An 11,847-nucleotide genomic window follows, 5' to 3' on the forward strand; every position below is an offset into this window, starting at 1 on the left:
TACCTTGCTCCCAGAGAGGAGCTTCCCAGTCCATGGCTCTGCTCTGTCACCTAAGCAGATCTTCCTGTTCCTTCATTCTCCTTGGGGCATTCCACCCTCAGTGGAATCTGAGCAGCTCTTAGCCAGCCTGCAGCCCACCAAAACTGTAGATCCAAGAGTCATTACACTTTTACTGATCATACCCCCTAGCAAGAAACAACATACTATAAAGGGTAAACGACATATATTTAGTGAAGATTCTCTTTTTATGAGGATGTGGACAGATTAAAAGAAATCAATAAAGGGTGGTGAAGGACCTTGGGTGTACCACCAGAGAGAAGCCATTTCCACCCAAAGACTAGAGACAGTTGTAGCTATAGAAGAAGCCTGTCTGATTAGGGCCTTTGACCTTGAAGAGAAGAATTCAGCCTCTAACAAATGCAGCCCAGCAAGGAAGGATCCATAGAACAGATATCTCGGCATCTTTCTTCTCTTAACTCTTCAAACTGTAGCCAAAGACTTGCAGTGGTCAAATCCAATGAGAAACCAGAGGGCAAGAGAGCCCAGGAGATGCACTGCGTAGAAGTCAGCCTCTGGAGCTGAGCAGAGTGCAGAAAGATGGAAAGAGAATCAGGAGGGGTGAGCAGAGGCCATGGCCACCTGCAGTCCAGACCACAGTCAGAATCAGAGAATAGTGCTAATGACAAGTAGGATACCTTCCATTTGTTTGTCATTAGTGCTATTCACTAAATCTTTTTGGCTTCTTTCCTTCTGGGATTGATTCCACTTCCCTGACACTTCTAGTGAGGTGTGGTTGTGTGACTTGCTCTGCTCAGTGTAATATGTGCTGGAGTAACTTGTGCCTATTCCAGGCAGAAACCTTAAAATTAAAGTCACAATTCACCATGCCTGGTTTCCCCCTCCTATGGTGACCTGGAAGAAGATAAAGCAGAGCACAGCTCCCATCTGTGAGAGACACATATCAGGAATGGGATGAGCTCTTTTTATTTTATGACCCTTTAACTTTGAGATTACTTGTTATTCACTAATAAATAGTAATGAATTGAAATTCTTTTCACAATCACATAACGCATCTCTTAGCCAGGCACATCATCCCTGGTCCAAAATTGAATGTTTCAACTACTTTCAAGTCACTCACATATTTTCAATTCATTTGAATCCTAAATGTCAAAGAAACCAATTAAAGCTGTGATATTGGGAAGCAAACCTGACCTAACCTACTGAACTATTTATCTCAAATACTGAAAGGCAAATTGAATTTCTTCATTGGTTTATTTTGAGCTGTAGTCACCTGCATTGTTTTAAAAGATAACAAAGTAAAAGTTCAAAACCTTGTATGATACACAGCATTGTAAAGCAATTACACTCCAATTAAAAAAATCCTTGTATGAATTCTGGCGTGCAAAAAGCTTCATATGCATGCATATACCAACTACCTCTAAAAGTTATAATTTCCTAACCCACATGGAACAACAGATTGGTTCCAAATCGGGAAAGGAGTATGTTAAGGCTGTATATTGTCACCCTGCTTATTTAACCTATATGCAGAGTACATCATGCGAAATGCTGGACTAGATGAAGCACAAGCTGGAATCAAGATTGCCAGGAGAAATATCAATAACCTCAGATATGCAGATGACACCACCTTTATGGCAGATGACACCACCTTCACCCTTGTGAAGAAGGAGTGAAGAGCCTCTTGATGAAAATGAAAGAGGAGAATGAAAAAGTTGGCTTAAAACTCAATATTCAGAAAATTAAGATTGTGGCATCTGGTCCCATCCCTTCATGGCAAATAGATGGGGAAACAGTGGAAACAGTGACAGACTTTAGTTTGGAGGGGCTCCAAAATCACTGCAGATGGTGACTACAGCCATGAAATTAAAAGACACTTGATCCTTAGAAGAAAAGTTATGACAAACCTAGACAGCATATTAAAAAGTAGAGACATTACGTTGCCAACAAAGATCCATTTAGTCAAAGCTGTGGTTTTTCCAGTAGTCATGTGTGGATGTGAGACTTGGACTATGAAGAAAGCTGAGCACCGAAGAATTGACGCTTTTGAGGTGGTATTGGAGAAGACTCTTGAGGGTCCCTTGGACTGCAAGGAGATCCAACCAGTCTATCCTAAAGGAAATCAGTCCCGAATGTTCATTGGAAGGACTGACGCTGAAGCTGAAACTCCAGTACTTTGGCCACTTGATGTGAAGAACTGACTCATTTGAAAAAACCCTGATGCTGGGCAAGATTGAAGGCAAGAGGAGAAGGGGACGACAGAAGATGAGATGGTTGGATGGTATCACCAACTCAATGGACATGAGTTTGAGTAAACTCCGGGAGTTGATGATGACAGGGAGGCCTGGCATGCTGCAGTCCATGGGATCGCAAAGAGTTGGACACGACTGAGCAACTGAACTGAACTGAACCCACATAGTTCCATGACTGAGGCTTCAGCAGACCCTTTTGTATGTGAAAGGAAGGAGTAAGTTTTACTAATCTACCATGAGCTTGGAATATTGTGTAGGATTCCATTTCAAGCAATGGGGACTTCAAGAAAGTCTTTTCAAATCTGCTTGCAATATACATGTTACCTCATATTTATTGTATTTAATGCCAATTAAATAAATGTATTGATTCAGTACAAGACAGACACTAAGGGAGACTACATGTTACGTGCAAAAGCACACACACTCATTGAAATCATTCCCTCTCCCTCTTTTTGTGAGTGACATTCAACTCCTCTCTCCTCACCTCCCACCATCCAGCAGGACCATCTTATACAGAAGGGCAAGGGTGTGATGGATATTCTAGAGATCAAACCATAATCCAACAGGACCTCTCTACTAACTTTCAGGTCTCTGAAGGAAAAAACCCAAATGCTAATCTTCTATCTTATTCCCATCCTGTTGTTTTATTTTTTTTTCCTACCCACCTTAGCCAAGCTTCCAGAGCCTGTTTCTCTTTCGACACCTCCCATGTACCATTTAACCCACCCACCTGCCTTCTGCTCTCACCTCTCCAGTGAAACTGCTTTAACCACTACCTATACCCCGCTCACTGCTAAACCGGATAGAAACTGCCAGTCAGGCCATATCCTACTCAGGATCAGCTCCAGGCCCTTCCTTTCCTACAGATCCTCCTTAAACACTTTATACCTCTACAGGCTGGTAAGCCACCTCCCCTATGCCCTCCCCAAGTAGCCTGTGCAAAATAGTGTAGTGGTCAAGGGTATGGGATCCAAGGGTTAAGGTTCCTAGCTCGCTTATCCTGGGCAAGTTGCTTAAGTTCTTTACTTTAAATGTCCTCACCGGTAAGCTGGGGATGATACAATAGTCAGCACCTACACTTGATCGAATCACTGTCCTCAACTCTTCACTTTCACCTGGTGACTGCAGGAACTCTCACTGGAGGAGGCAGAAGACATCCCCACCCACTGATGCTGGGCTTGACCATGCCTCAGACCTTGACCAGTGGAGTGCTGATGGATTTGCCGTGAGTGAGGGCTTCAATATGTCCTGGAAGAATTGCTATAAAAGGGAGAACACGGAGACACATGAGCAGACCAGAATCCTGTCAGAAGCCTGGAGCTAAGTCCAGCTGACCAATAGTCTAAAGCAGAAAAAAAAAAAAAAATGCAAGAGAAGTAAATATTTATGGTCATGAGCCACTGAGGTTTGAAATGGTTTATAACAGCATTATTATGAGATGATTAACATAGTGTCTGAGAAGACTGCTGACAAGATTAAATGAACCAATGTAAAGGATCTTTACAGTGTATCTAGTGCTTACTGAATATTCTTTAATTATTAATAACATATGTCCCATTATAATTTCTGTTTGCTTAGCTGTTTCTCTCATTTAACCATACGCTCCTCCAAGGAGGAGAATCTCTGTCTATTTTATTGCTGAATCCCTAGTATTTAGCAAGGATTCGATACACATACACACAAACACACACACACACACACTTTTGGTGAGTTAATGAATGAATGAACACATGAATCAAAGAATTCAAATGTGGAAAATCCTTACCACAATGCTTGGCATAGGTCAGCACTTAATATGAGCTCCCATCTTCTTTCCTTCCTCCATGGTCCAACAGTTTCTTCTTGGTTTCAAATTATTTGAGTATGAAATTAAGCTTTAGGTATACAAAAGACCATTTTAGATGATCAGAAAAATAAACCTCTGCAGAAAAGGGAAAACTTTTAAACACCAGATGGTGCAAGTGGTAAAGACCCCTCCTGCCAATGCAGGAGACATAAGAGACTAGGGTTTGATTCCTGGATCTGGAAGATTCCCTGGAGGCAGGCATGGCAACCCACTCCAGTATTCTTGCCTGGAGAATCCCCATAGACAGAGGAACCTGGTGGACTACAGTCCATAGGTTCGCAAAGAGTCGGACTTCACTGAAGGGACTTAGCACGCACACAGAGGAAAAACAGAATAAAATCACTCAGAGGCAACTCCTTGATAGGAGTTTAATGGTAACACTTTTAGCAACTGGCACCAATGAAACCAACACTGGTCCCAACAGGTCACACCACGTAGGCTTTTGATTCTGTTTGCTAATCATGCCACTTCGGTCAGCAGCTCATCCCGCGCTCTGAAGCCTGAAGCTACCATTTGTTCCTGAGGAAATGGAGTCTAACTGAACTGAACTCTCTTCCAAAATGGGAAAGTCCAGCACCGGCACAGTTCTCAGGGTTTGGTAACAAAAAGAAAAAGAAAAAAAATCCCTGGCGTTTCTGTGCTGAGTACTGTAGGAGCATTGTCTCCATTTAAGCTTTAAATTCCCCAAGTAAACAATGTCTTTCCCAGTGGAAAGTCCCAGTGGAAACAATGTCTTTCCCTCTCTCCCCTGAGGATTCTGCTTCCCCTGTAGGCTTCTCAAGGACTGTGCTCTTGTTTTCCACTTTCTGATCATTCTAACTCCTCCCTAAAACACCCACACTTGCATCTCATGGGCATGCGTGCTAAATCACTTCAGCTGTGTCTGACTCTTTGAGACCCAATGGACTGTAGCCTGCCAGACTCCTTTGTCCATGGGATTCTCCAGGCAAGAATACTGGAGAAGGTTTCCATGCCCTCTACGCAGGGATCAAACCTGGGTCTCTTCTGTCTCCTGCACTGGCAGGCGGGTTCTTTACCACCAGCGCCACCTGGGAAGCCCCCTTGCATCTCATGTCACCAGACTATTTAACCTCTTATCTTCATTGCTAGGGTTCACTACTAACCCCCAGGTGGCGTTTCCCTCATTTCCTGGATCACTGTTGCTCTCTTCAACTCTACTTCTGTGTTAATGGTAATATCCTTCCGGATGAACTTCCCACATTCTGCTGAGGTCCTTGACCTCCCCTCCTCTAGTGATCTTGCTCCTCAATCACTCAGTCTACTGGATATTTCCTAGACCTCATCAATAATCATATTATTATCAGTTATCATCAATAATCATAATCCCCTCATTATCTCCATTCTACCATCCCACTCTTTGATTACCACCTCCTATCTTTCCAGTCAAATCCCTTTGGTACCTGAACTCCTATCTTTCACTCACTCTGAGACTCCAGATCCTTGATGGAACCTTTCCGTGTTCCTTATCTTCCTTAATCATCCCTTCCCTCCTTACCAGCTTATTTTCCATGGACAATTATTGTAATCTCTACCTTACACCTCCCTACAACTCCCTCCCTTAATATGTTGTCCTCAGTTGGCCAGACTCACATGCTAGCTAAATTAATTCTATCTAGTCCATGCTTGGACCCATGTAGATGAACACAGCTGTAGATACCACACAGCTATTCTCACTGGTCTTTCTTTAAATTCATGAACACGAACCCCAAGTAAGCCCTTAATTTTCCCCAGAAATAACACTTTATTTCTCCTGCTTTATTCTTTTTTTTTAATTGGAGTATAATTGCTTTACAATGTTGTGTTACCTTCTGCCTTACAACAAACTGAATCAACTATACATATATCTGGGCTTTCCAGGTGGCCCTAGTGGTAAAGAATCTGCTTGCCAATGCAGGAGACACAGGAAAGTCAGGTTCAATCCCAGGGTTGGAAAGATCCCCTGGAAAAGGACATGGCAACCCACTCTAGTATTCTTGCCTGGAGAATTCCATGGACAGAAGAGCCTGACGGGCTATAGTTCATAGGGTCACGAAGAGCCAGACATGACTTGAAGCTACTTCACATGCACACATGCATATATATATATATATATATAAGTCATATATATATATATATATATCTCCCTTCTCTCTTGGACCTCCCTCCTACCCATCCCCCCCACCATCCCACCCATCTAGGTCAACACAGAGCACCAAAATGAGCAACCTGTGCTATTCAGCAAGTTCCTACTAGCTATCTGTTTTAAGCACAGTAGTTTATTGTTCTTATACTCTCTCAAACCACCTGAAAATTCAAATACCTCCTCTTACCTGTCCTCACACTTAGCTTATAAGTCTCCTTCACTGAGCAGATGAAATAATTATACGATCATTTCCACACACTCCCACTAACACCTCACTCCACCTTCCACACTTCTGCTCGGCCGTCCTGTCTGTTACTACAGGTGAGCTGTTCAAAGGCAGCCCTTCCATCTGTGCTCTAGATCCCACCTCCTCTCACCAGCTCAGAGAGATTGCTCCAGGTATTCTCTCCTCTCCCTCCTAGTTCACCATGTTTTTCTTTCTACAGTTTCAACATTCAAATGGCCTATTATTTCTCCCACTAAAAAATAATTTTTAATTGATTTTTTCCCACTAGCTATTGACATTTCCCTCTTGCAGCAAAATTTCTAAGGGTCCCCTCACTACCCTGTGTCTCCTCTTCTCTCATGAACCTTCTCCAATAAGGCTTTTACCTCCATTCAACTACATCTACACTGTTCTGGTCAGGTTATCAGTGATCTCCAGGTGTCAGATGCAAAATGGTAAATACTCAACCCTCTTCTTATCTGACCTATTACTTGACATAACTGATGACTCTCTCCACCATGACATCTTTCTTCACTTGGCATTTGCCGCCCTGAGTTATTTTGGCTTTCCTCTTATCTCAGTGTTGCTGCTTCTCCATCTTCTTTGTGGGACCCTCTGCTTCTACCCAACGTCTAGGTGTTGGAGCCCCCCCAGGGATCAGTCCCTGGACAGATCTACTTCTCACTATTACTCCCTTGGTGTTCTGTACCAGTCTCAAAACCTACAACCTACAGCAAGCAGCTTAACCCGTCTCTCTCTGTTTATTCAGATTTAATTTGGAGAATGATAATAGTACCAACCTCATTAAGGTATCATGAAAATTAAAAAGGATTAGCAACTTCAAAGTGAAGTAAAAGTGTTAGTTGCTCAGCCATGTCTGACTCTTCATGACCCCATGGACTGCAGCCCTCCAGGTTCCTCTGTCCATAGAGTTCTCCAGGCTAGAACACTAGAGTGGGTAGCCATTCCCTTTTCCAGGGGATCATCTTCCTGACCCAGGGACCAAACTCAGGTCTCTTGCAATGCAGGCAGGTTCTTTACCATCTGAGCCACCAGGGAAACCTAACCTCTAGGAAGTAGTATATACTATTTAAAAGTATTAGTTACTTTGGTTATGTTTATCTAGAAGTAACTGAAATGCAAATTTTTCTATCATGAACTTTATATTAAATTCATCACAAAGAGCTATTTGATAAACATTCTATAGTTACACCTGAACCACTTTGATTGTTATATAAGTCCTATTATAGATTTAGTTTTGAAACACCTCTCTGCCTGCAATGAAGGATTATATTTACATACACATGCATGCTCAGTCACGTCCGACTCTTTCTGACCCCATGGGCTATAGACCACCAGGCTCCTCTATCCATGAGATTCTCCAGACAAGAATACTGGAGTGGGTAGCCATGCCCTCCTCCAGGGGATCTTCCTGACCTAGGGATTGAACCCATGTCTCTTGCATTGCAGGTGGATTCTTTATCCACTGAGCCACCTGGGAAGCCATATTTACATGTACAAATATCTATGGTGATTTTGGGGACAGAGTAGGGTATCAGTTCAGTTGAGTTGCTCAGTCATGTCTGACTCTGCAATCCCATGGACTGCAGCATGCCAGTCTTCCCTGTCCATCACCAACCCCTGGATCTTGCTCAACCTCACATCCATCGAGTCAGTGATGCCATCCAACCATCTCATCCTCTGACATCCCCTTCTCCTCCTGTCTTCAGTCTTTCCCAGCATCAGGGTCTTTTCTAATGAGTTAGTTCTTCACATCAGGTGGCCAAAGTGCTGGAACTTCAGTTTCAGCATCTGTTCTTCCAATGAATACTCAGAATTGATTTCCTTTAGGATTGACTTGTCTGATCTCCTTGCTGTCCAAGGGACCCTCAAGAGTCTTCTCCAACACCACAGTTCAAAAACATCAATTCTTTGGTGCTCAGCTTTCTTTATGGTCCAACTCTCACATCCATACATGATGACTGGAAAAACCATAGCTTTGACTAGATGGACCTTTGCTGGCAAAGTAATGTCTCTGCTTTCTAATATGTTGTCTAGGTTGATCACAGCTTTTCTTACAAGGAGCAAGTGTCTTTTAATTTCATGGCTTCAGTCACCATCTGCAGTGACTTTGGAGCCCAAGAAGATAAAGTCTGTCACTGTTTCCACTGCTTCCCCATCTATTTGCCATGAAGTGATGTAACTGGATGTCTTGATCTTAGTTTTTTGAATGTTGAGTTTCAAGCCAGCTTTTTCACTCTTCTCTTTCACCTTCATCAAGAGGCTCTTTAGTTCCTCTTTGATTTCTGTCATAAGCGTGGTGTCATCTGCATATCTGAAAGAAAGAAAAAAGAAAGAAGTCTCTCAGTCATGTCCGACTCTTTGCGACCCTATGGACTGTAGCCTACCAGGCTCCTCCATCTATGGGATTTTCCAGGTGAGAATACTGGAGTGGGTTGCCATTTCCTTCTCCAGGAGATCTTCCCAATTCAGGGATTGAACCTGGGTCTCCTGCATTGTAGGCAGATGCTTTACCAACTGAGCCATCAGGGAAGTCTGAGGTTATCAATATTTCTCCCAGCAATCTTGATTCCAGCTTGTACTTCATCCAGCCCAGCATTTTGCATGATGTATTCTGAATATAAGTTACATAAGCAGGGTGACAGTATACAGTCTTGACGTACTCCTTTCCCATTTTTGAACAGTCTGTTGTATAGAATAGGGTATAAATATATTTCCACTCACAATTATTGCAGCCACAAAGCCCAAACATATTAGTAAAATAAGCAATCTGTTGAAGGAACACAACATTTAACCCAACAATAAGAACCACTTATAAATTAAAGCAGTTGTCAACAATTTTCTGTCTGTAATTTATTTATTTACTCATTAACAAACACTCATGTAGCCACAATATTCTGCCTATAAGCCCTTTTTATTATATACTGGGAGATGAACAGTTAATTACTAAATTATACAGTATTAAAAATAATAAGGAGCAACAAAATGACTCAAAGTTTTCCCCTGGAGTTTAACATTTGAGTAATACCTCTCTGGGAAACTTTTAATGTTGCTACATTAATATGAAATTGATGGTTATGGAAGAAAGAAACATCATTTCTAGTCCAGAGCTATAAATCAAACCTAGTTATATATTATTTCAAAAGGAGTGGAAAAATTTATTGTTGTTGTTGTTGTTGTTGTTGTTTAGTCGGTAAGTCATGAAAACTCTTTTGTGACCCCACAGACTGTAGCCTTCCAGGCTCTTCTGTCCATGAGATTATCCAGGTAAGAATAGTGGAGCAAGTTGCCATTTCCTTCCCCAAAGGATCTTTCCAACCCAGGGGGAGAGCTCGTGTCTCCTGCATTGACAACATGAGCGATTGTAGAATGCCTATTATAGAAAGTTTATTACCAAATCACATGCAACCTTCTTGTTAAACTAGTTTTTATTCTTTTGTCTAGGGTTTCAATTTTGTAAAATGGTGTGTGCGCATGCTCAGTCACTCAGCCGTGTCCAACTCTTTACGACCTTATGGACTGTAGCTTGCCAGGCTCCTCTATCCTTGGGCTTTTCTAGGTGAGAATACTGGAATAGGTTGCCATTTCCTCTGCCAGGGGATCTTCCCCACTCAGGGGTCAGCCACCTAGGAAGACCTTTGTAAAATGGTCTAAGCGCAAATGCAAGAGAAGAGCAAGAAAAAAAGTGTAAGAATAGGACATTTTTTGCAAAGAAAAAATCTTACCCACCTCTAGTCTGTTCTACGTACTACAGTCAAGGTGGAAATCCATAAAATTGATATGATTGGGTCACTTCTCCACTTAAAATATTTTGGTGGTGTCTCATTGCCTTTAAGTTATTCCAAATGCCCTAGTATAATTTACAAACTTTTGGTCTCACTGCTTTCATCTCTTATCATTACAACCCTATAATCTAAGTGACAATCTTAGTTTCTTTAGTTTCTGGAAAATACCATAACTCTCTCTCCCCAACATTTAATAGAGTGCCTGGTTTATAACAGAAGCCCAAAAACACTTGTGGAGTGAGAAAAAATGAAAGAAAATGGATAAAACAAAGGGAGTGATTTGATTCATTTCCTCCTTTCACAGTTCAGTGAAGAAACCTGACTAATGACATTTTAAATTCTGGAGGGTAAAAAAACAAAACAAAACTCAGAAGCAAAAGTAATCTCAAGGGATTAACAAACTGATTTTTCAGACATTGGGCAGGTCTGCACATAATGTATCAGAACAGATTGTTGTGTTATGAATCTAGGGTAACACTTTGAATAGACATATTTCAAAAATTATTTCTTAATTACAATTCTAAAAGCAAAGGGTGGTTTCCTCTAATTTGAGCAACAGCATAAATGGTTTAAAGAATAATTATTTTTAAGAAAACATAGTTAAGAAGTCAGCAGTTAGAGAAAGATGGAGGATTGGATGCACTCATTTCTCATTGTTTTTGCCCAAAATTTGTGAAATGGCATAAAAGGTAATTAAGATAAAGTAATTCCACTGCAATAATGGAAAATAGAAGTGTTAGAAATGGATCAGAAATTTTCAGCAACCTTTGAAAAAGAGAGGCTAGTTGGATTCAGAGCTGTAGAGAAATTCAGCTACAGGAAGGCATGTATTTCAAAGATAGGTGCAGCTGAGGGGAGCACTAAGTCCAGAGTCAAGAGGTAACAGGTGCCAGGCAACCAGGCATCAGGGTGTTTAGTTCAGAGTGTATGAAGGAGCTTCCTAGGTGGCTCAGATGGTAAAGAATCTGCCTGCAATTCAGGAAACCCATGTCCAGTCCTTAGGTTGGGAAGATCCTGTGGAGAATGAATGACTACCCACTCAGTATTCTTGCCTGGAGAATTCCATGGACAGAGGAGCCTGGCAGGCTACAGCCGAAAAGAGTTGGACATGATTGAGTGACTAACACTTTCACTTTCTCTTTCACCTTGAGCATCTAGACCAACTGACTTCTTTCCCTTTTCCAGGCTTTAGTAAGCTTTAGGCAGCAAGTCATCTATGTATTCAAATGAAAGCAATGAGTGTAAGCCCTAAGGATATAGAGGCAAAAAAAAATTTTTAATAGAAGAAAGTGGAAATACAGCATACCAAAACTTATCAGATGAACCAAAAGCATTTCTAAGAAATTTACAAAATTGACAAAACTTTACCTAAACTTACCAAGAAAAAAAGGGAGAGGAGTCAACTAAATAAAATTATAAACAAAAAAGAAACCATTACAACTGATACACAATAAATATGACAGATCATAAGAGACTACTATGAATAATTTATATCCTAACAAATTGGACAAGCTAGAAAAAAATGGACAAATTTTGAGAAACATATGACCTATCAAGTC

The sequence above is a fragment of the Cervus elaphus genome, chromosome 21, assembly GCF_910594005.1.
Source record: "Cervus elaphus chromosome 21, mCerEla1.1, whole genome shotgun sequence".
NCBI lineage: Eukaryota > Metazoa > Chordata > Mammalia > Artiodactyla > Cervidae > Cervus > Cervus elaphus.